This window comes from Pseudophryne corroboree, chromosome 6 (assembly GCF_028390025.1).
Source record: "Pseudophryne corroboree isolate aPseCor3 chromosome 6, aPseCor3.hap2, whole genome shotgun sequence".
NCBI classification, from domain to species: Eukaryota; Metazoa; Chordata; class Amphibia; order Anura; family Myobatrachidae; genus Pseudophryne; species Pseudophryne corroboree.
The window spans coordinates 38,212,417-38,237,949 of record NC_086449.1 but is presented as its reverse complement, the minus strand read 5'-3'; the positions used below and the strand labels follow the sequence as shown (position 1 = coordinate 38,237,949).

The window sequence follows — 25,533 nt, the reverse complement described above, 5'->3', positions numbered from 1 at the left end:
CACATGACTCTGCTGCGCAGTAGAGTCACGATTTACTAGTTCAGGATGTTAGGAGGTATGGACATAAGATGTGTGAAGTGGATGAAGACAGGCGGGATAGTGATGGGGACAGAGACATAAACTGTGTTGAGAGGAATGAGACATGCAGGACAGTGAGAGGGATAAAAGACATAATCCGTGTGGAGTGGAAGGAGACATGCAGGACAGTGAGAGAGAGAAAATACATAAGTCATGTGGAGTGGAAGGAGACAGACTGGATAGGGAGAGGAAGCAGAGACAAGCTGTGTGGCGTTGAATGAGACATGTAGGAAAGTGAGAGGGAGAAAATACATAAGCTGTGTGGAGTGGAGTGAGACATGCAGCATAGTGAGAGGGAGCAGAGACAGGCAGGATAGTGAGAGAGAGCAGAGATGTAAGCCGTGTTGAGTGGAAGGAGACAGGCAGGATAGTGAGAGAGAGTAGAGATGTAAGCCGTGTTGAGTGGAAGGAGACAGGCAGGATAGTGAGAGAGAGTAGAGATGTAAGCTGTGTGGAGTGGAAGGAGACAGGCAGGATAGTGAGAGAGAGTAGAGATGTAAGCTGTGTGGAGTGGAAGGAGACAGGCAGGATAGTGAGAGAGAGCAGAGATGTAAGCCGTGTGGAGTGGAAGGAGACAGGCAGGATAGTGAGAGAGAGCAGAGATGTAAGCTGTGTGGAGTGGAAGGAGACAGGCAGGATAGTGAGAGAGAGCAGAGATGTAAGCTGTGTGGAGTGGAAGGAGACAGGCAGGATAGTGAGAGAGAGCAGAGATGTAAGCTGTGTGGAGTGGAAGGAGACAGGCAGGATAGTGAGAGAGAGCAGAGATGTAAGCTGTGTGGAGTGGAAGGAGACAGGCAGGATAGTGAGAGAGAGCAGAGATGTAAGCTGTGTGGAGTGGAAGGAGACAGGCAGGATAATGAGAGAGAGCAGAGATGTAAGCTGTGTGGAGTGGAAGGAGACAGGCAGGATAATGAGAGAGAGCAGAGATGTAAGCTGTGTGGAGTGGAAGGAGACAGGCAGGATAATGAGAGAGAGCAGAGATGTAAGCCGTGTGGAGTGGAAGGAGACAGGCAGGATAGTGAGAGAGAGTAGAGATGTAAGCTGTGTGGAGTGGAAGGAGACAGGCAGGATAGTTAGAGAGAGTAGAGATGTAAGCTGTGCGGAGTGGAAGGAGACAGGCAGGATAATGAGAGAGAGTAGAGATGTAAGCCGTGTGGAGTGGAAGGAGACAGGCAGGATAGTGAGAGAGAGTAGAGATGTAAGCCGTGTGGAGTGGAAGGAGACAGGCAGGATAGTGAGAGAGAGCAGAGATGTAAGCTGTGTGGAGTGGAAGGAGACAGGCAGGATAGTGAGAGAGAGCAGAGATGTAAGCTGTGTGGAATGGAGTGAGACAGGCAGGATAGTGAGAGGGAGAAGAGGTATAAGCTATGTGGAGTGGAAGGAGACATGCAGGATAGTGAGAGAGAGCAGAGATGTAAGCTATGTGGCGTGGAAGGAGACAGGCAGGATAGTGAGAGAGAGCAGAGATGTAAGCTGTGTGGCGTGGAAGGAGACAGGCAGGATAGTGAGAGAGACTAGAGATGTAAGCTGTGTGGAGTGGAAGGAGACAGGCAGGATAGTGAGAGAGAGCAGAGATGTAAGCTGTGTGGAGTGGAAGGAGACAGGCAGGATAGTGAGAGAGAGCAGAGATGTAAGCTGTGTGGAGTGGAAGGAGACAGGCAGGATAGTGAGAGAGAGTAGAGATGTAAGCCGTGTGGAGTGGAAGGAGACAGGCAGGATAGTGAGAGAGAGCAGAGATGTAAGCTGTGTGGAGTGGAAGGAGACAGGCAGGATAATGAGAGAGAGTAGAGATGTAAGCTGTGTGGAGTGGAAGGAGACAGGCAGGATAGTGAGAGAGAGTAGAGATGTAAGCTGTGTGGAGTGGAAGGAGACATGCAGGATAGTGAGAGAGAGTAGAGATGTAAGCCGTGTGGAATGGAAGGAGACAGGCAGGATAGTGAGAGAGAGTAGAGATGTAAGCTGTGTGGAGTGGAAGGAGACAGGCAGGATAATGAGAGAGAGCAGAGATGTAAGCTGTGTGGAGTGGAAGGAGACAGGCAGGATAGTTAGAGAGAGCAGAGATGTAAGCTGTGTGGAGTGGAAGGAGACAGGCAGGATAATGAGAGAGAGCAGAGATGTAAGCTGTGTGGCGTGGAAGGAGACAGGCAGGATAGTGAGAGAGAGCAGAGATGTAAGCTGTGTGGCGTGGAAGGAGACAGGCAGGATAGTGAGAGAGAGTAGAGATGTAAGCTGTGTGGCGTGGAAGGAGACAGGCAGGATAGTGAGAGAGAGTAGAGATGTAAGCTGTGTGGCGTGGAAGGAGACAGGCAGGATAGTGAGAGAGAGCAGAGATGTAAGCCGTGTTGAGTGGAAGGAGACAGGCAGGATAGTGAGAGAGAGTAGAGATGTAAGCTGTGTGGCGTGGAAGGAGACAGGCAGGATAGTGAGAGAGAGTAGAGATGTAAGCTGTGTGGAGTGGAAGGAGACAGGCAGGATAGTGAGAGAGAGCAGAGATGTAAGCTGTGTGGAGTGGAAGGAGACAGGCAGGATAGTGAGAGAGAGTAGAGATGTAAGCTGTGTGGAGTGGAATGAGACAGGCAGGATAGTGAGTGAGAGCAGAGATGTAAGCTGTGTGGAGTGGAAGGAGACAGGCAGGATAGTGAGAGGTAGAAGAGGCATAAGCTATGTGGAGTGGAAGGAGACAGGCAGGATAGTGAGAGAGAGCAGAGATGTAAGCTGTGTGGAGTGGAAGGAGACAGGCAGGATAGTGAGAGAGAGCGGAGATGTAAGCCGTGTGGAGTGGAAGGAGACAGGCAGGATAATGAGAGAGAGCAGAGATGTAAGCTGTGTGGCGTGGAAGGAGACAGGCAGGATAGTGAGAGAGAGCAGAGATGTAAGCCGTGTTGAGTGGAAGGAGACAGGCAGGATAGTGAGAGAGAGTAGAGATGTAAGCTGTGTGGCGTGGAAGGAGACAGGCAGGATAGTGAGAGAGAGTAGAGATGTAAGCTGTGTGGAGTGGAAGGAGACAGGCAGGATAGTGAGAGAGAGCAGAGATGTAAGCTGTGTGGAGTGGAAGGAGACAGGCAGGATAGTGAGAGAGAGTAGAGATGTAAGCTGTGTGGCGTGGAAGGAGACAGGCAGGATAGTGAGAGAGAGTAGAGATGTAAGCTGTGTGGAGTGGAAGGAGACAGGCAGGATAGTGAGAGAGAGCAGAGATGTAAGCTGTGTGGAGTGGAAGGAGACAGGCAGGATAGTGAGAGAGAGTAGAGATGTAAGCTGTGTGGAGTGGAATGAGACAGGCAGGATAATGAGAGAGAGCAGAGATGTAAGCTGTGTGGAGTGGAATGAGACAGGCAGGATAGTGAGTGAGAGCAGAGATGTAAGCTATGTGGCGTGGAAGGAGACCGGCAGGATAGTGAGAGAGAGTAGAGATGTAAGCTGTGTGGAGTGGAAGGAGACAGGCAGGATAATGAGAGAGAGCAGAGATGTAAGCTGTGTGGAGTGGAAGGAGACAGGCAGGATAGTGAGAGAGAGTAGAGATGTAAGCTGTGTGGCGTGGAAGGAGACAGGCAGGATAGTGAGAGAGAGTAGAGATGTAAGCTGTGTGGAGTGGAAGGAGACAGGCAGGATAGTGAGTGAGAGCAGAGATGTAAGCTGTGTGGAGTGGAAGGAGACAGGCAGGATAATGAGAGAGAGCAGAGATGTAAGCTGTGTGGAGTGGAAGGAGACAGGCAGGATAGTGAGAGAGAGTAGAGATGTAAGCTGTGTGGCGTGGAAGGAGACAGGCAGGATAGTGAGAGAGAGTAGAGATGTAAGCTGTGTGGAGTGGAAGGAGACAGGCAGGATAGTGAGTGAGAGCAGAGATGTAAGCTGTGTGGAGTGGAAGGAGACAGGCAGGATAATGAGAGAGAGCAGAGATGTAAGCTGTGTGGAGTGGAATGAGACAGGCAGGATAGTGAGTGAGAGCAGAGATGTAAGCTGTGTGGAGTGGAAGGAGACAGGCAGGATAGTGAGAGGTAGAAGAGGCATAAGCTATGTGGAGTGGAAGGAGACAGGCAGGATAGTGAGAGAGAGTAGAGATGTAGGGGGGTAATTCCAAGTTGATCGCAGCAGGAATTCTGTTAGCAATTGGGCAAATCCGTGTGCACTGCAGGGGAGGCAGATATAACATGTGCAGAGAGAGTTAGATTTGGGTGTGGTGTGTTCAATCTGCAATCTAATTTGCAGTGTAAAAATAAAGCAGCCAGTATATACCCTGCACAGAAATAAAATAACCCACCCAAATCTAACTCTCTATGCAAATGTTATATCTGCCCCACCTGCAGTGCACATGGTTTTGCCCAACTGCTAAATAATTTCCTGCTGCGATCAACTTGGAATTACCCCCGTAAGCTGTGTGGAGTGGAAGGAGACAGGCAGGATAGTGAGAGAGAGCAGAGATGTAAGCTGTGTGGAGTGGAAGGAGACAGGCAGGATAGTGAGAGAGAGCAGAGATGTAAGCTGTGTGGAGTGGAAGGAGACAGGCAGGATAATGAGAGAGAGCAGAGATGTAAGCTGTGTGGAGTGGAAGGAGACAGGCAGGATAGTTAGAGAGAGCAGAGATGTAAGCTGTGTGGAGTGGAAGGAGACAGGCAGGATAATGAGAGAGAGCAGAGATGTAAGCTGTGTGGAGTGGAAGGAGACAGGCAGGATAGTTAGAGAGAGCAGAGATGTAAGCTGTGTGGAGTGGAAGGAGACAGGCAGGATAGTGAGAGAGAGTAGAGATGTAAGCTGTGTGGAGTGGAAGGAGACAGGCAGGATAATGAGAGAGAGCAGAGATGTAAGCTGTGTGGAGTGGAAGGAGACAGGCAGGATAGTGAGAGAGAGTAGAGATGTAAGCTGTGTGGCGTGGAAGGAGACAGGCAGGATAGTGAGAGAGAGCAGAGATGTAAGCTGTGTGGCGTGGAAGGAGACAGGCAGGATAGTGAGAGAGAGTAGAGATGTAAGCTGTGTGGCGTGGAAGGAGACAGGCAGGATAGTGAGAGAGAGTAGAGATGTTAGCTGTGTGGAGTGGAAGGAGCAGGGCCGGTTCAAGGGCGCAGAGCGCCCCGGGCAGGAAATGGGGCGTGGCCTAATACAGGGGGCGTGGCCAATTACGCCCCCTGTACATTAAAAGCGCCGCTTGAATGCTGAGCGGTGCGCGATGACGTCATCGCGCACCGCACAGCAAAAGGTCCTCTCCACGAAGGGAAACTAGACGCTATGAGTCTAGTTCCCTTCGTAGAGAGGACCTTTGCTGTGCGGTGCGCGATGACGTCATCGCGCACCGCTCAGCAAAGGTCCTCTCCAGGAAGGGAAACTAGACGCATAGCGTCTAGTTCCCTTCAGGAGGCGGACGGGGACGGCAGCGGAGGCGGACAGGGACACAGCGGGCAGCAGTGGCGGATCTTGCCACGGTGCGGCGCCCTCCGGATGGCGCCAGCGCCCTCCGGAAGGCGGCGCCCCGGGCAAAAGTCCTGCTTGCCCGTGGCAAGATCCGCCACTGGGAAGGAGACAGGCAGGGTAGATAGTGAGAAAGAGCAGAGATGTTTCAGATGCATCAACCACCAGAACAATCTGCATTTGTGGTTCAGAGTGGCTCCACCCTCAAGCTGATTGAAAGCTTTATGCTTATTATCCGACCGTACATATGATCAATTCTTTCTAATTAACATTAGATGTTGCTAATAGTTTGGGAAACCCAGGAATGGTTAAGCTGCTTTCATATGGCCGGTTAGCTCAGTTGGTTAGAGCGTGGTGCTAATAACGCCAAGGTCGCGGGTTCGATCCCCGTACGGGCCAGTGTTGTTTTTGCCCAGTGTTGAAGGTACTGTAAGTTTTTATGCAGAGCACAGATATTCCGTAGCACTTTAGAAATTGATCTAACACATCTCTAAAAACATAATTAACAACATGTTGAAAAGTTCCAGGTCCATTAACATGGACCTTCCACCAATCAGTTATAGCCATTGTTATACAGCATTGTACTTACTGTATATATGCATATTTATCTTGTGTTATTGATGCTGATTTGACACATCTGTTTGTATACCCTCTTATTGTGAACTGTTTATGCATCACCTAGTAAAATACTTATTTCCACGATTGTTATTTCCTACGAGGAGTGTGCAATAAGTTTCTGGACGCACAAAAAGTATTTTATTTACAAAGTGAACAGTATATTTTTTTCAAAGTATTCGCTGGAGAGGTGCATGAAAAGATGCATGTGCTCAAACCACTTGGTGAAGCAGCTGGACCAGTCTGTACCAGGTATGTCTTCTATATGCTGGATGAAGGTCTCCGCTGCAACTTCCGGTGACTCAAAATTAATCCCACACATCTTGTGCTTGATTTGTGGGAACACAAAGAAGTCACAGGGGGGCATGTCTGGACTGTACATTAGATGACCAAGCTCCCGGAAGCATTCATGGTCCAGAAAATCCACCACTTTCCTGGACTTGTGGGCAGGTGCATTGTCATGATGGAGAAGAGCGTGAGTTCTTGGACAATGCCTAGAAATGTTTTCCATCACTTGCGGCAGGCATTGGTTGGCGTACCAGTCCTTAGTGATAGGGTGTTGAACGAGTGGTACGGTAGCTACATGACCAGTCCTGGCCATAAAAACAACTGCCATCGCAACTTCTGTGGTGGCGCACCTACAACTGGGGTCCACTGGACTGACTGTTATTTGTTCTTAGGGTTGAAATTGTAGATCCAGGATTCATTACCATTGATGATCTCCAAGACAGAGTTTGAGTGATGCTACCCAATTGCTAACATAGGATAATTGTAGCCAATATGTAAAATTAATACACACTTTAATATCCAAAATACCATATGACTTAATAAAAATATCACACCAAGCATTGTGTGATAATACATAAAATACAGAAGGAGTCCTACCGAGGATATACGTGGGGGAGCTGCACCATCACACCTTGCCAGCGTGTTGCGGCATCAAGTCACCCGAGCCTCCTTCTGTTCTCGAGTCAGCTGATTGGTCACCTAACATACACAAACCTTGATCTGGCCAAGCTTTTCATGGAGCATCAAGCTGATCCCGATGAGATGCCTATCTCCTCTAATTGGGCCACGGTCGATTCAACCATGGCACGCACGGCAGCAACATTGTACTCGGTGATGGCAGACACAGGTCGACCGATGTGATCTTTGTCTTCCAGAGTCCATTTCTGATGCCAAAATTCTGCAAACCACTCAAACCAGATGGTACTTCCACCCCAAAAGCAGCTCACAGAAAGTCAAAACTCTCCTGTCGCAGACCAGTCTTGTAGTCGTTGAAGATCATGGCTGTCCAATGGCCTCTGTTGAGCTCCATAATGAGTTTGTGAAGGAAGTGAACATGCTGACTTCTTCGGTGTGCAGTGCTGCTTATATACGGTTCTGTGCCTTGACATTTCACAAGAACTTTAGTCAGACAGTCAGATAATGTCTACTCTATGCACTGCACATCTAAAAACTTATTGCACACACCTTGTATATCTCATACACCAACACGAGGACACTAGTGCAGTTATTCGCTCTTTATTTACCTACCTAAGTTGGGCCACCTTGTTGATCAGCTGCTTAGTCCATCCCATTAGTTGTGTTTTCCTCAGTGCACAGGTTTTCAACTCTTATAGATACGGGGCCTCAGAATTTGCTATCCTTTGGATCACATGCTGCAGGCCACCCATCGCTGGGCAAGGCTGCCCAGCATGCTGACCGGAGCCTCTCCTAGTTGAACAAGCAGAAATTGCGAACGCTTCGCAATTTCTGCTTGTCAGCAGAAACTGTAGGAGCCTCCTGCCAGCGCAGCTTAGCTGCGGCCGCAGGAGGCTCTCCGCCATTTTCCTGATCACGGGGGCTGCGTGTGACATCACGCTCCCAACGCGCCCCCGTTTGTCCGTCACCGCCCCCCGTTCATGATTCATCGCCCCCCGCAGCGCTCCATCTCCTCCCTGGAATCGGAGCGTTGTCCTCCCCGCGACCGCCTCTGCCTGATTGACAGGCAGAGGCGATTGCATTTTCTGCGCCCCCCCCACCCCCCCACGCAGAAAGTGCGGGCGCATGCGCAGTATGGGCACTGCGCATGCGCCTGCAGGCCGACCGCAAAACTTCCAGTTGGATCACGATTTGCAATCCAACCTGAATTAGGCCCACTATCAGATCTTCACCAGTGATGAAAAACCATCCATAGCGGACCATATTTCCTGCCAGTCAGCAGGAAATATGGGCCCTCATTCCGAGTTGTTCGCTCGCAAGGCGAATGTTGCAGAGTTACACACGCTAAGCCGCCGCCTACTGGGAGTGAATCTTAGCTTCTTAAATGTGCGACCGATGTATGCGCAATATTGCGATCACAAACGAGTTAGCAGTTTTTGAGTAGCTTCAGACTTACTCTGCCTGTGCGATCAGTTCAGTGCTTTTCGTTCCTGGCTGACGTCACAAACACACCCAGCGTTCGCCCAGGCACACCCACCGTTTCCCCGGCCACTCCTGCGTTTTTTCCGGAAACGGTAGCGTTTTCAGCCACACGCCCCTAAAACGCCGTGCATCCGCCCAGTAACACCCATTTCCTGTCAATCACAATGCGAACGTCGGAGCGATGAAAAAGCCGTGAGTAAACTTACTTTCTTCATAGTAAAGTTACTTGGCGCAGTCGCAGAGCGAACATTGCGCATGCGCACTAAGAGAATTCTCACTGCGATGCGATGAAAAACTCCGAGCGAACAACTCGGAATGAGGGCCATGGTCCATTGTAGATGATGCTCTTGTAATTTGAAGTGCAGATGAATCTGAATCAAGTATGCCCTTCACCCTTTTGACTATTCATCAATTTTAATCTTTCAAACAAAAATGAGTGCTTCAGATTATTACTTTTACATTTCAACAGTTCATGTGAGCATTGGTGGTTCAGTGGTAGAATTCTCGCCTGCCACGCGGGAGGCCCGGGTTCGATTCCCGGCCAATGCAGCATAGTTTTCTTTTCATACATTCATTTTTGCAGATTTGATTACTGCTAATGTGCATGTTTTTTCATTTCAATTTTGCATTGCATTTTATAAGTGCGCACTGCAAAGTAAGTACACAGTTCAGTGGAATAAGGAATGCTGCCACATTATCAATATCTCAAGCTGTGCTATTCCTTACAACAGAGCAACAAGTGTTGGAAGGGTTCTGCAGCTAAAATCAGCTTGCTCATGAGTTGATGTTGCCCGTCAACACAAAAAGAATAACATACAAAAAAATCTAGGCCTTGAAATTTGCCGACAAGTTTTCTATCAATGTTTATGTTTCTATGCTGTATGTCGTAGAATTTCCTATTTTTAATCGAGATGAAAATACTACAATACTTTTTTATGTTCTTCTGTAAGGATTGAAAGAACGGCACATATTTTTTTCCTGTAAAAAAACAGCTTTTGCCAATGTTAACAGATTTTGGGCCCGATTCAGACCTGATTGCTGCTGTGCGTATTTGCAGCGGTCTGCGATCAGATAGCCGCCGCTCATAGAAAGAAAACCCGCTCTGTGCAAGTGTGCGAATGCATGTGTACGCCGTGCGAAATTTCCGCCAGACAAGGGACAGCTGCAAATCCGTTCACAACTCACCATCGAATGTTTTTTCCAGTCTGTGCGTAGCCCAGGTCTTACTCCTACAGTGCAATAGAAACAGGCTGTTCAGATCCGGAGCTAACGTCACACACCCGCCCTAAACACGCTTGGGAACGCCTGCGTTTTTCCGGACACTCCAAGAAAACGGCCAGTTACCACCCCCAAACATCCGCTTCCTGTCACTCACCTTGCTGCAAAAATCCACTTTGTGCAGTCTCTGCGCAGCCGAGGACTTACTCCTACAGTGCGATGAGAACAGGGTGATCGAGGCCGGAGCTGACATCACACTCCCTGCCTGAAAACGCTTGTGAACGCCTGCGTTTTTCCGGACACTCCCAGTAAATGGTTAGTTACCACCCACAAACGGCTTTGTCTTGTCAATGACCTTGCTAACGCCCGTGCGATCGGATTTTTCGCACCATCCCTTCGCTGACCAGCGATCCCTGTTGTTGCTGTTCGACATGCCTGCGCATTGCAGTGCATACACATGCACAGTTAGTACCTGATCGCCCGCTGTGCGTAAACGCAGAGAAGCGATGAGATCTGAATTAGTCCCTTAGTCAGTGCAAATTACACCAACGGAGACATGTGCTATCCGAACCCCACTCGTAACATCCTGGTAAGCAGCAGTACTCTAATTAAGAGCTGAAAGTGCTACACCTGTACTTCTCATGTACATCATATTCCCAAAGAGACAAATCACCTATGAGACTCTTATACCCCTTTCACATCGCACTGAAAACCCGGTACCGACACGGCATATTGCCGTGTCGAAACGGGTCCGTGTGCGATGTGAAAGGTCCAATTGTGAATTAGCGGGTCGCCTGACCCGGTAATTCAACCCGGTAAAAAAGAAGGGTTCTTACCGGGTTGATTACCGGGTCAGGCGCAGTGTGAATGGGAGCCGTTCCGATGCAAATCGGCTCCCATTCACAGCATAGGCAGAGGCGGCGCAGGAGATGAGCTTATCTCCCGGCGCCGCCTCCACCCCCGCCCCTGCTGCTGCTGCTGCTCCCTCCGCTGCTATGGCAACCGACCCGGTATATTGCCGGGTCGGAAAGCCAGCAGAGGAGCGCAAATGCCGATCCCACCCGGTAAGTACACGTTTGTCTTAGCGGGTAGGATCCGGCATTTGCGATCTGAATGCGGTATTAATTAAAAGTTACATGAACACTTCTACCTTTAACAGCATAGGGATATATTCAATTAGGGTCGGATCCATTCCGACATGCATTTGTCGGAATGGATCCGACAACCCCTATTCAATCTCATCTCAATTCGACTTTTTCAAGTCGATTTGAGATGAGGGACCCAGAGGAGGAGGGGGGGGGGACCAGCGGGGACAGCCGCGGCCAGACGGAGGAGAGCAGCGCTGCAGGAGGATGTCACACAGCCACTCGACCTCATGGCAGTGTCCACCCGGCTCCAGCAAGCGTGACCTCACTTGCTGGAGCTGGGTGGAAGGTGCCGTGAGCGGCGCGGCTGTGTGACATCCTGCTGCAGCTCTGTGCTGTAGCGCTCATCTCCCCTGTATGCCCGCAGCTCTCTCCCGTCTCCCTGCTGCTCCCCCCCTCTCCTCTGGGTCCCACATCTCAGTCCGACATTTTTTTATGTTGGACTGAGATGGTCGGAAACGGGGCCAAATCCTGTCAAATTTGGCCCTGTTTCACTCAGAAGTACGTGAATCGGCAGCTATACCGCCGATTCACGTACTACTCGACAAGTCGAATTCCCAGACTTGTCGAATAAAAACAGCTTGGTTTGAATAGGTCGAATCACTATTTGACCTTAGAAAGTGGAAAACTGACGTCTTTTCGACAGACGGCTGTTTTCGACCCTAATTGAATATACCCCTTATTTGGCTAATATTTTTCCAAAATTTACATTGTAAATAATCAGTACAATTTTGTTTAACAAAAACAAAGCTCACAACCAGATAATATCAAAACACAGTACAGACAACACATATGGTTTTCAAATACTCACCTTACAAAAACATATATAACTATATAAGGGTCTGGGACTCAGCGTCGACTTCACTTAGGTCGACACCTGAAAAAAAGTCGACATGGAAAATAGGTCGACATGGAAAAAGGTCGACATGAGTTTTTAATGTTTTCTCTGGTGTTGTTTTCTCCGTAATGTGACCAGGAACCCCAATTAGTGCACCGTGTCCCCTCGCATGGCTCGCGCTTCGGGCAAGGTGCCTTGCTCCGCTACCACTGCTTGGATCGTAAAGTATGAAAAAATTAAAAAAATGGGGAAAATTAAAAACCCATGTAGACCTTTTTCATGTCGACCTAAGTGGTGTCGCCCTGGAGTCCGGATACGCTATATAAAGGTTGTAGCCCTGTCACCAGCCCACACTTTCTATACACTTATCCAAGAAGTTATCAAGTATGCCCTTCACCCTTTTGACTATTCATCAATTTTAATCTCTCAAACAAAAATGAATGGTTCAGATTGTTACTTTTACATTTCAACAGTTCATGTGAGCATTGGTGGTTCAGTGGTAGAATTCTTGCCTGCCACGCGGGAGGCCCGGTTTCGATTCCCGGCCAATGCAGCATAGTTTTTTTTTCATACATTCATTTTTGCAGATTTGATTACTGCTAATGTGCATGTTTTTTTAATTCAAATTTTGCATTACATTTTATAAGTGTACACTGCAAAGCAAGTACACAGTTCAGTGGAATAAGGAATGCTGCCACATCATCAATTCCGGACACATGTAGGTGAAGTACTGCCAAACTACCCACCTGGGAAGAACTTTCGGTGCAGAGAAGAGGGAGACAGGCGTGAAAAGGATGAGAGACCGAAGCTGTGCAGAGAGAGTGTGAGAGACAGACAGGTGATATGGAGAGGTAAAAGGGACATGCAGGAGATATCCTGAAACGCCCACACGACCTTCAGAAGCATTCAAATCTAATTACATCCTATCAGTACTGTTTTTACAATCTGGTGGGACCGCTATGCTATAAATAGTGTCTATCATTGTGTATTGTTCCTAATCCCCTATAGATTGTAAACTTGCGAGCAGGGCCTTCCTACCTCTGTGTCTGTCTATTATTACCCAGTTCGTCTTATAATGGGCCCTACAGACTTGGCGACCTGCCGCCGAGCTGCCCAACCGCCGATACGGCAGACGGGCGACCCGGCGGCGGGCAGAGGTGACGGTGGAGTGAAGTTTCTTCACTCCCCCCGTCACCCGGCTCCATAGCAGTGCATGCAAATATGGACGAGATCGTCCATATTGGCCTGCATGTACAAGCAACGGGGCACCAACGATGAACGAGCGCGGGGCCGCACATCGTTCATCGTTGGTGCCTCCACACTGAAAGATATGAACGGTATCTCGTTCATTAATGAACGAGATCGTTCATATCTTTCACTGGTATCGACCAGTGTGTAGGGCCCTTTACTGTTGTTTCCAATTGTAAAGCGCAATGGAATATGCTGCGCTATATAAAAAACTAAATAAATATAAAATGTGGGAAGAGATGTAAGAAAGAGAGGTGGCAGAGACAAATACAGTAGAAACGAGTGGAAGGAGTCATGAAGAATAGATAGTGAGAGGGGGAAGTGACAGGTATACATATGCAGAGAGGGAAGACAAACAGCAGAAAGATGATGAGGCTGGGTCTGTGATAATAAGAACTTATGTATTTATTAACAGTTTCTTGGATAGCATAGCAAATTCCGTTGCACTTTACAATTGGAAACAAGGATGAAACAAAACTGGGTAATAACAGACAGTCATAGAGGTAGGAGGGCCCTGCACACAAACTTAAAATCTATAGGTAAATAGGTGTTGATACACAAGGATTGGTGTTATCTATTGCATAATAGTCCACCAGATTGGTGTTATCTATTGCATAATAGTCCACCAGATTGGTGTTATCTATTGCATAATAGTCCACCAGATTGCAAAGGTTCTTGGTGGGCTGTATGATACGTCCACACAGCAATGTTGGCCTGGGGTCAGGAGGATGGAAAAGGGAAGAAAGAGAAAATATTTGAGGACTGTACAGTGGGGATTTAATTGGATAGGGAAGTTTATGACGCTTATGTGGGCGGTTCGGGAATTTCATAAGATGCCTGAAGAGGTGAGTTTATAGGGAGCGCTTGAAGGTTTGGAGATTACAGGAGAGTCTTATTTTGCGTGGAAGGGCATTCCACAGTGCGGGTGCAGCCCGAAGAGAGTTCTGCAATCGTGAATGGGAGCGAATAATGAGTGTGAAGAGTTCGGGTTAGGAGATATTTTGAGATAAGGGAAGAGATGTACCCTGGCGTAGTTTGTTTAATGGCCTTGTGTGTGAGCAAAAGTATTTTATATTGAATACGGGGACTGACAGAATGGATCACTGACGATGAAAATCTAGTGAGGAAGATCAGCCTTGCAGCTGCATTCAGAATGGATTGTAGTGGTGAGAGTCTCTCTTTGGTAAGACCAGTAAGAAGACTATTGCAATAATCACTGTGGGAGATAAGAGCATGGCGGTTTTGCAGTGTCTTGTGTAAGGTATGGTCATATCTTGGGTAAGTTTTTAGATACATGTAACACGATATTGAGACAGATGGAATGTGGGGAACAAAGGACAGTTCAGAGTCAAGGATGACACCTAAGCAGTGAGGTTGTGTGGTAGGATTGATTATCGAGTTCTCAACTGTGATAGATATGTCAAGTTGGTAACTATTATTAGTTGTTGGGAATAAAATTAATTCTGTTTTGGAAATACTAAGTTTGAGGTGGCGTGATGACATCTAAGGTGAAACGGCAGTAAGGTATTCAGTGACACAGAGGTTGTGACAAATCTGGAGAGTATAGGTAGATTTGAGTATCACCCGCATATAGATGATACTGAATTCCGAAAGATTTGATTAGTTTGCCAAGAGATGAGGTATAGATTGAGAAAATCAAAGGACCTAAGAGGACCTAAGCCTTGCGGTACTCCAACTAATTGAGGTAGCGAAGAGGAGGTGGATTCAGAGAAGCAAACACTGAAAGAGCGATTAGATAGGTAGGATATGAACCAAGAATGGGCTGTGTCCTGAGTACCTAGGGATTGTAGTGTTCATATGAGAAAAGAGTGGTCAACATGTCTAAAGCAGCAGAGAAATCTAGGAGAATAAGAATTGAGTAATGGCATTTGGACTTCGCCGTGACCAAATTATTCACTACTTTAGTCAGTGCTGTCTCTGTGGAGTGTTGGGAACGAAAGCCTGACTGATGTGGGTCCAGGAAGTGGTGTGAGTCAAGCGTAGGTAAGTCTCTCAAGTAGCTTGTAGGGGCATGGGGGCTGAGATATGGGATGGTAGTTTGAGAGAGAGTCAGGGACAGAATTTTGTTTGGACAGAATGGGAGTAATCACCGCATGCTTGAATGGTGAAGGAAAGATGTGAAGAGAGATTAAAGATTTTAGTTAAGGTTGGGATGAGCCCAGGAGACAGAGCTTTACTTATTTGTGAGGGTATAGGATCAAGAGGAGAGGTAGTAGAGGAGGAGGATAAGAAGAGTGTTGATACTTCATCTTCATTTGTAGTTACACTGATTAGACGGAACATGCTGAAGAAGATCTCTGAGACACATAACTGTAATACTGTGTCATTAAGATTTTCCTTAATAGAACTTCTGTGATGATGGGTAAATAGCTTGTGAAGAAATAGCAGCAATTATATTTTCTCTAACGTCCTAGTGGATGCTGGGGACTCCGTCAGGACCATGGGGAACAGCGGCTCCGCAGGAGACAGGGCACATCTAAAGAAAACTTTTAGGATCACATGGTGTGTACTGGCTCCTCCCCCCATGACCCTCCTCCAAGCCTCAGTTAGGTTTTTGTGCCCGTCCGAGCAGGGTGCAATCTAGGTGGCTCTCCTAAAGAGCTGCTTAGAAAAAGTTTTTTTTTAGGTTTTAAATCTCAGTGAGTCCTGCTGGCAACAGGCTCACTGCATCGAGGGACTTAGGGGAGAGATTTTCAACTCACCTGCGTGCAGGATGGATTGGAGTCTTAGGCTACTGGACATAGCTTCAGAGGGAGTCGGAACACAGGTCATCCTGGGGTTCGTCCCGGAGCCGCGCCGCCGACCCCCCTTACAGATGCTGAAGATCGGAGGTCCGGAAACAGGCGGCAGAAGACTCTTCAGTCTTCATGAAGGTAGCGCACAGCACGGCAGCTGTGCGCCATTGTTGCTACACACTTCTCACTGACCAGTCACGGAGGGTGCAGGGCGCTGCTGGGGGCGCCCTGGGCAGCAATATTAAATACCTTTAGTGGCAAAGAATACATCACATATAGCCATTAAGGCTATATGTATGTATTTAACCCAGGCCAGATTTCTCAAAACCCGGGAGAAAAGCCCGCCGGAAAAGGGGCGGAGCTTATTCTCCTCAGCACTCAGCGCCATTTTCCTGCTCAGCTCCGCTGTGAGGAAGGCTCCCAGGACTCTCCCCTGCACTGCACTACAGAAACAGGGTAACAAAGAGAAGGGGGGCATAAATTGGCGATATTTATATATTAAAAGCGCTTATAACAAAAACAACACCTTTTAGGGTTGTTTATATACATTTATAGCGCTTTTGGTGTGTGCTGGCAAACTCTCCCTCTGTCTCCCCAAAGGGCTAAGGGGGTCCTGTCTTCGATTAGAGCATTCCCTGTGTGGCTGCTGTGTGTCGGTACGTGTGTGTCGACATGTATGAGGACGATGTTGGTGTGGAGGCAGAGCAATTGCCGGTAATGGTGATGTCACCCCCTAGGGAGTCGACACCGGAATGGATGGCTTTAGTTATGGAATTACGTGATAATGTTAGTACATTACAAAAGTCAGTAGACGAAATGAGACGGCCGGAAAACCAGTCAGTACCGGCTCAGGCGTCTCAGACACCGTCAGGGGCTGTAAAACGTCCCTTACCTTAGTCAGTCGACACGGGTACCGACACAGATGAATCTAGTGTCGACGGTGAAGAAACAAACGTATTTTCCAACAGGGCCACACGTTATATGATCACGGCAATGAAGGAGGCTTTGCAGATCTCTGATACTGCTGGTACCTCAAAAAGGGGTATTATGTGGGGGGTGAAAAAACTACCTGTAGCTTTTCCAGAATCAGAGGAATTGAATGACGTGTGTGATGAAGCGTGGGTTAACCCAGATAGAAAACTTCTAATTTCTAAGAAGTTATTGGCATTATACCCTTTCCCACCAGAGGTTAGGACGCGCTGGGAAACACCCCCTAGGGTGGATAAGGCGCTCACACGTTTATCAAAGCAAGTGGCGTTGCCGTCTCCTGATACGGCCGCCCTCAAGGATCCAGCGGATAGGAGGCTGGAAACTAACCTGAAAAGTATATACACTCATACTGGTGTTATACTGCGACCGGCAATAGCCTCAGCCTGGATGTGCAGTGCTGGGGTAGTGTGGTTGGATTCCCTGACTGAAAATATTGATACCCTGGATAGGGACAGTATTTTATTGACTCTAGAGCAATTAAAGGATGCGTTTCTTTATATGCGAGATGCTCAGAGGGATATTTGTACTCTAGCATCAAGAGTAAGTGCGATGTCCATATCTGCCAGAAGAAGTTTATGGACGCGACAGTGGTCAGGTGATGCGGATTCCAAAAGGCATATGGAAGTATTGCCATATAAAGGAGAGGAATTATTTGGGGTCGGTCTATCGGATCTGGTGGCCACGGCAACTGCCGGCAAATCCACTTTTTTACCTCAGACCCCCTCCCAACAGAAAAAGACACCCGTCTTTTCAGCCGCAGTCCTTTCGCTCCTATAAAAACAAGCGAGCAAAAGGACAGTCTTATCTGCCGCGAGGCAGAGGAAAGGGTAAGAGAGGGCAGCAAGCAGCCCCTGCCCAGGACCAGAAGCCCGCCCCGGGTTCTACAAAGCCATCAGCATGACGCTGGGGCTTTACAAGCGGACTCAGGAGCGGTGGGGGGTCGACTAAAGATTTTCAGCAATCAGTGGGCTCGCTCACAGGTGGACCCGTGGATCCTGCAGATAGTATCTCAGGGTTACATGTTGGAGTTCGAAAGGTCTCCCCCTCGCCGGTTCCTAAAGTCTGCTTTACCAACGTCTCCCTCAGAAAGGACGACGGTATTGGAAGCCATTCACAAGCTGTATTCTCAGCAGGTGATAGTCAAGGTACCCCTCCTACAACAGGGAAAGGGGTATTATTCCACACTATTTGTGGTACCGAAGCCGGACGGTTCGGTAAGACCTATTCTAAATCTGAAATCCTTGAACCTGTACATACAGAAATTCAAGTTCAAGATGGAGTCACTCAGAGCAGTGATAGCGAATCTGGAAGAAGGGGACTTCATGGTGTCCCTGGACATAAAAGATGCTTATCTGCATGTCCCAATTTACCCCTCACACCAAGGGTATCTCAGGTTCGTGATACAAGACTGTCATTATCAGTTTCAAACGCTGCCGTTTGGTTTGTCCACGGCCCCTCGGGTCTTTACCAAGGTAATGACCGAAATGATGGTTCTTCTACGAAGAAAAGGCGTATTAATTATCCCTTACTTGGACGATCTCCTGATAAGGGCAAAGTCCAGAGAACAGCTGGAAGTCGGTGTAGCACTAACCCAAGTAGTGCTTCAGCAACACGGGTGGATTCTGAATCTTCCAAAATCTCAATTGACCCCGACAACACGTCTGCTGTTCCTGGGAATGATTCTGGACACGGTTCAGAAAAAGGTGTTTCTCCCGGAGGAGAAAGCAAGGGAGTTATCCGAACTGGTCAGGAACCTCCTAAAACCAGGAACTGTGTCAGTACATCAATGCACAAGAGTCCTGGGAAAGATGGTGGCTTCTTACGAAGCAATTCCATTCGGCAGATTCCATGCACGAACATTTCAGTGGGATCTGCTGGACAAATGGTCCGGATCGCATCTGCACATGCATCAGCGGATAACACTGTCACCAAGAACAAGGTTGTCTCTCCTGTGGTGGTTGCAGAGTGCCCATCTGTTAGAGGGCCGCAGGTTCGGCATACAGGACTGGGTCCTGGTGACTACGGATGCCAGCCTACGGGGCTGGGGAGCAGTCACACAGGGAAGAAACTTCCAGGGTGTATGGTCAGACCTGGAGACGTCTCTTCACATAAATATACTGGAGCTAAGAGCGATATACAATGCTCTAAGCTTGGCAAAACCGCTGCTTCAGGGTCAGCCGGTGTTGATCCAGTCGGACAACATCACGGCAGTCGCCCACGTAAACAGACAAGGCGGCACGAGAAGCAGAAGAGCAATGACAGAAGCTGCAAGGATTCTTCGCTGGGCGGAAAATCATGTCATAGCACTGTCAGCAGTGTTCATCCCGGGAGTGGACAACTGGGAAGCAGACTTCCTCAGCAGACACGACCTTCACCCGGGAGAGTGGGGACTTCATCCGGAAGTTTTCCACATGATTGTGAACCGTTGGGAAAAACCAAAGGTGGATATGATGGCGTCTCGCCTCAACAAAAAACTGGACAGATATTGCGCCAGGTCAAGAGACCCTCAGGCAATAGCTGTGGACGCTCTGGTAACACCATGGGTGTACCAGTCAGTGTATGTGTTTCCTCCTCTGCCTCTCATACCAAAGGTACTGAGAATTATTCGGAAAAGGGGAGTAAGAACAATACTAGTGGCTCCGGATTGGCCAAGAAGAACTTGGTATCCGGAACTTCAAGAGATGCTCACGGAGGATCCGTGGCCTCTACCTCTAAGAAGGGATCTGCTTCAGCAGGGACCTTGTATGTTCCAAGACTTACCGCGACTGCGTTTGACGGCATGGCGGTTGAACGCCGGATTCTAAAAGAAAAGGGCATTCCAGAGGAAGTTATTCCTACCTTGATTAAGGCTAGGAAGGAAGTGACCGCACAACATTATCACCGCATTTGGAGAAAATATGTTGCGTGGTGTGAAGCCAAGAAGGCCCCAACGGAAGAATTTCAATTGGGTCGATTCTTACATTTCCTGCAGGCAGGATTGTCTATGGGCCTAAAATTGGGGTCTATTAAAGTTCAAATTTCGGCCTTATCAATCTTCTTCCAGAAGGAATTGGCTTCAGTGCCTGAAGAACAAACTTTTGTCAAGGGTGTACTACATATACAGCCCCCGATTGTGCCCCCAGTGGCACCGTGGGATCTAAACGTAGTTTTGGATTTTCTCAAATCTCATTGGTTTGAGCCTCTCAAATCTGTAGATTTGAAGTATCTTACATGGAAAGTAACCATGCTACTGGCCCTGGCTTCAGCCAGGAGAGTTTCAGAGTTGGCGGCTTTATCGTACAAAAGCCCATATCTGATTTTCCATTCGGACAGGGCAGAACTGCGGACACGTCCTCATTTTCTCCCTAAGGTGGTTTCGGCTTTTCACTTGAACCAGCCTATTGTGGTGCCTGCGGCTACTAGCGACTTGGAGGACTCCAAGTTACTGGACGTTGTCAGAGCATTAAAAATATATATTTCAAGGACAGCTGGAGTCAGAAAATCTGACTCGTTTATATTGTATGCACCCAACAAGATGGGTGCTCCTGCGTCTAAGCAGACGATTGCGCGTTGGATCTGTAGCACAATCCAACTTGCACATTCTGTGGCAGGCCTGCCACAGCCTAAATCTGTAAAGGCCCACTCCACAAGGAAGGTGGGCTCATCTTGGGCGGCTGCCCGAGGGGTCTCGGCATTACAACTTTGCCGAGCAGCTACGTGGTCAGGGGAGAACACGTTTGTAAAATTTTACAAATTTGATACTCTGGCTAAGGAGGACCTGGAGTTCTCTCATTCGGTGCTGCAGAGTCATCCGCACTCTCCCGCCCGTTTGGGAGCTTTGGTATAATCCCCATGGTCCTGACGGAGTCCCCAGCATCCACTAGGACGTTAGAGAAAATAAGAATTTACTTACCGATAATTCTATTTCTCATAGTCCGTAGTGGATGCTGGGCGCCCATCCCAAGTGCGGATTGTCTGCAATACTTGTACATAGTTATTGTTACAAAAATCGGGTTATTATTATTGTTGTGAGCCATCTTTTCAGAGGCTACTTCGTTTGTTATCATACTGTTAACTGGGTTCAGATCACAAGTTGTACAGTGTGATTGGTGTGGCTGGTATGAGTCTTACCCGGGATTCAAGATCCTTCCTTATTGTGTACGCTCGTCCGGGCACAGTACCTAACTGAGGCTTGGAGGAGGGTCATGGGGGGAGGAGCCAGTACACACCATGTGATCCTAAAAGTTTTCTTTAGATGTGCCCTGTCTCCTGCGGAGCCGCTGTTCCCCATGGTCCTGACGGAGTCCCCAGCATCCACTACGGACTATGAGAAATAGAATTATCGGTAAGTAAATTCTTATTATTCAAGGTATAGCAGGCACTAATTGCCCAAAATGCTGTTTTAGCGGCATCAACCTCCAGAACAAATGGCAATTGTGGTTCAGAGTGGCTCCAACCTCTTAAGTTGATTGAAAGTTTTAATGTAGATTTCTCTGACGTCCTTGTGGATGATGGGACTCCGTCAGGACCATGGGGAATAGCGGCTCCGCAGGAGACTGGGCACAAAAGTAAAAGCTTTAGGACTACCTGGTGTGCACTGGCTCCTCCCCCTATGACCCTCCTCCAAGCCTCAATTAGATTTTTGTGCCCGAACGAGAAGGTTGCACACTAGGTGGCTCTCCTGAGCTGCTTAGTGAAAAAGTTTAAGTATAGGTTTTTTATTTTCAGTGAGTCCTGCTGGCAACAGGCTCACTGCATCGAGGGACTAAGGGGAGAAGAAGCGAACTCACCTGCGTGCAGAGTGGATTGGGCTTCTTAGGCTACTGGACATTAGCTCCAGAGGGACCGATCACAGGCCCAGCCATGGATGGGTCCCAGAGCCGCGCCGCCGGCCCCCTTACAGAGCCAGAAGACAGAAGAGGTCCGGGAAATCGGCGGCAGAAGACGTCCTGTCTTCAATAAGGTAGCGCACAGCACCGCAGCTGTGCGCCATTGCTCTCAGCACACTTCACACTCCGGTCACTGAGGGTGCAGGGCGCTGGGGGGGGGGCGCCCTGAGAGGCAATAAAAACACCTTAGATGGCAAAAAATACATCACATATAGCTCCTGGGCTATATGGATGCATTTAACCCCTGCCAGTTTTCCTCAAAAAAGCGGGAGAAAGGCCGCCGAGAAGGGGGCGGAGCCTATCTCCTCAGCACACAAGCGCCATTTTCCCTCACAGCTCCGCTGGAAGGACGTCTCCCTGACTCTCCCCTGCAGTCCTGCACTACAGAAACAGGGTAAAACAAGAGAGGGGGGGCACTAAATTGGCAGATTAATCTATACAGCAGCTATATAGGGAAAAACACTTATATAAGGTTATCCCTGTATATATATAGCGCTCTGGTGTGTGCTGGCAAAGGGGTCCTGTCCTCTATCAGAGCATTCCCTGTGTGTGTGCTGTGTGTCGGTACGTTTGTGTCGACATGTATGAGGAGGAAAATGGTATGGAGGCGGAGCAATTGCCTGTAATAGTGATGTCACCCCCTAGGGAGTCGACACCTGACTGGATGGTCTTATGGAAGGAATTACGTGATAGCGTCAGCACTTTACAAAAGACTGTTGACGACATGAGACAACCGGCAAATCAGTTAGTACCTGTCCAGGCGTCTCAAACACCGTCAGGGGCTCTAAAGCGCCCGTTACCTCAGATGGTCGACACAGACACGGACACTGACTCCAGTGTCGACGGTGAGGAAACAAACGTGATTTCCAGTAGGGCCACACGTTACATGATCACGGCAATGAAGGAGGTTTTGAACATTTCTGATACTACAAGTACCACAAAAAAGGGTATTATGTGGGGTGTGAAAAAACTACCCGTAGTTTTTCCTGAATCAGACGAATTAAATGAGGTGTGTGATGAAGCGTGGGTTTCCCCCGATAAAAAACTGCTAATTTCTAAAAAATTATTGGCATTATACCCTTTCCCGCCAGAGGTTAGAGCGCGTTGGGAAACACCCCCTAGGGTAGATAAGGCGCTCACACGCTTATCAAAACAAGTGGCGTTACCGTCTCCTGATACGGCTGCCCTCAAGGATCCAGCTGATAGGAAGCTGGAAAATATCCTAAAAAGTATATACACACATACTGGTGTTATACTGCGACCAGCAATCGCCTCAGCCTGGATGTGCAGTGCTGGGGTGGCTTGGTCGGATTCCCTGACTGAAAATATTGATACCCTGGACAGGGACAGTATATTATTGACTATAGAGCATTTAAAGGATGCATTTCTATATATGCGAGATGCACAGAGGGATATTTGCACTCTGGCATCAAGAGTAAGTGCGCTGTCCATTTCTGCCAGAAGAGGGTTATGGACGCGACAGTGGTCAGGTGATGCGGATTCCAAACGGCATATGGAAGTATTGCCGTATAAAGGGGAGGAGTTATTTGGGGTCGGTCTATCGGACCTGGTGGCCACGGCAACGGCTGGGAAATCCACCTTTTTACCCCAGGTCACCTCTCAGCAGAAAAAGACACCGTCTTTTCAGGCTCAGTCCTTTCGTCCCCATAAGGGCAAGCGGGCAAAAGGCCACTCATTTCTGCCCCGGGGCAGAGGAAGGGGAAAAAGACTGCAGCAGGCAGCCTCTTCCCAGGAACAGAAGCCCTCCCCCGCTTCTGCCAAGTCCTCAGCATGACGCTGGGGCCTTACAAGCGGACTCAGGTACGGTGGGGGGCCGTCTCAAGAATTTCAGCGCGCAGTGGGCTCACTCGCAAGTGGACACCTGGATCCTGCAGGTAGTATCTCAGGGGTACAAATTGGAATTCGAGACGTCTCCCCCTCGCCGGTTCCTGAAGTCTGCTTTACCAACGTCTCCCTCCGACAGGGAGGCGGTATTGGAAGCCATTCACAAGCTGTATTCCCAGCAGGTGATAATCAAGGTACCCCTCCTACAACAGGGAAAGGGGTATTATTCCACGCTGTTTGTGGTACCGAAGCCGGACGGCTCGGTGAGACCTATTTTAAATCTGAAATCCTTGAACACTTACATACAAAGGTTCAAATTCAAGATGGAGTCACTCAGAGCAGTGATAGCGAACCTGGAAGAAGGGGACTATATGGTGTCTCTGGACATCAAGGATGCTTACCTCCATGTCCCAATTTACCCTTCTCACCAAGGGTACCTCAGGTTTGTGGTACAGGACTGTCATTATCAGTTTCAGACGCTGCCGTTTGGATTGTCCACGGCACCCCGGGTCTTTACCAAGGTAATGGCCGAAATGATGATTCTTCTTCGAAGAAAAGGCGTCTTAATTATCCCTTACTTGGACGATCTCCTGATAAGGGCAAGGTCCAGGGAACAGTTAGAGGTCGGAGTAGCACTATCTCAAGTAGTGCTACGACAGCACGGGTGGATTCTAAATATTCCAAAATCGCAGCTGATTCCAACGACACGTCTGCTGTTCCTAGGGATGATTCTGGACACAGTCCAGAAAAAGGTGTTTCTCCCGGAGGAGAAAGCCAGGGAGTTATCCGAGCTAGTCAGGAACCTCCTAAAACCAGGCCAAGTGTCAGTGCATCAATGCACAAGGGTCCTGGGAAAAATGGTGGCTTCTTACGAAGCGATTCCATTCGGCAGATTCCACGCAAGAACTTTTCAGTGGGATCTGCTGGACAAATGGTCCGGATCGCATCTTCAGATGCATCAGCGGATAACCCTGTCTCCGAGGACAAGGGTGTCTCTCCTGTGGTGGTTGCAGAGTGCTCATCTTCTAGAGGGCCGCAGATTCGGCATTCAGGACTGGGTCCTGGTTACCACGGATGCCAGCCTGAGAGGCTGGGGAGCAGTCACACAGGGAAGAAATTTCCAGGGCTTGTGGTCAAGCATGGAAACGTCATTTCACATAAATATCCTGGAACTAAGGGCCATTTACAATGCCCTAAGTCAAGCAAGGCCTCTGCTTCAGGGTCAGCCGGTGTTGATCCAGTCGGACAACATCACGGCAGTCGCCCACGTAAACAGACAGGGCGGCACAAGAAGCAGGAGAGCGATGGCAGAAGCTGCAAGGATTCTTCGCTGGGCGGAAAATCATGTGATAGCACTGTCAGCAGTGTTCATTCCCGGAGTGGACAGGAGGGTTAGGATTAGGCTGCAGGGGGATTATAGGATTGGGCTGGCAGGGGAGGGGGTTAGGCACTAGGAGGAGAGGTAGGGATTAGGAATAGAGGATTCACTGGATCACAGCTCATCACACATCTCCACCAGAACTGCTCATCTGACCATCGGGACCTGGAAGATGACGCTGCCACGAGGATAAGGTGAGACACCACTAGAGACATTTTGTTGACCATTTTTCATGTGGGCATGTCGTACGTGTAGACATGATGAATGTCACATGTCCACTTTATGCATGGCGATATAACTGTTGACCTAACATATCAGACCCAAAGGCCTTATTGCTCCATTGGAGTTCTGATGCATGAGTTTGCGAGCTTTGTCTGACTTGAAGTGACTAAAGAAACCCGTCCGGCTTCACCAAAGTTTCTCCTGAAAGCGCTCCACCTGCCCCCTGGACCCCCTTCCCTCCCGTCTTCTCCGCTCCCTCTCCCCCACTGCCTGCTCCCACCTTGCTCACCTCTTAAAACCTGTCCCTCTCTACCTGCATCTTCCCCTCGCCATTAAAACATGCTCTGGTCTCACCTATTCTCAAAAAACACAACCTCGACCCCTCATCACCCACTAACTACCGCCCCATCTCTCTTCTCCCTTTCGCCTCCAAATTACTTGTCTACAGCCATCTCACAAGCTACCTCTCTGACAACTCCATCCTCGATCCACTACAATCTGGCTTTCGCCCACTCCACTCAACTGA

General features: G+C 48.7%; 1 protein-coding gene and 3 non-coding genes across 7 annotated transcripts in view; all 4 read left to right on the top strand.

The window, feature by feature from the left end:
* The window catches only part of LOC134934796 (transcription factor HES-7.1-like), a 230,968-nt gene that overhangs the window by 29,802 nt on the left and 175,633 nt on the right, over positions 1-25,533 (top strand). The window lies entirely within an intron of this gene.
* Positions 5,804-5,877, top strand: TRNAI-AAU (transfer RNA isoleucine (anticodon AAU)). Its single transcript has one exon. It is a non-coding gene; the product is annotated as a tRNA-Ile (tRNA).
* TRNAG-GCC (transfer RNA glycine (anticodon GCC)) lies at positions 8,978-9,048 on the top strand. The gene has a single exon. It is a non-coding gene; the product is annotated as a tRNA-Gly (tRNA).
* Positions 12,183-12,253, top strand: TRNAG-GCC (transfer RNA glycine (anticodon GCC)). Its single transcript has one exon. It is a non-coding gene; the product is annotated as a tRNA-Gly (tRNA).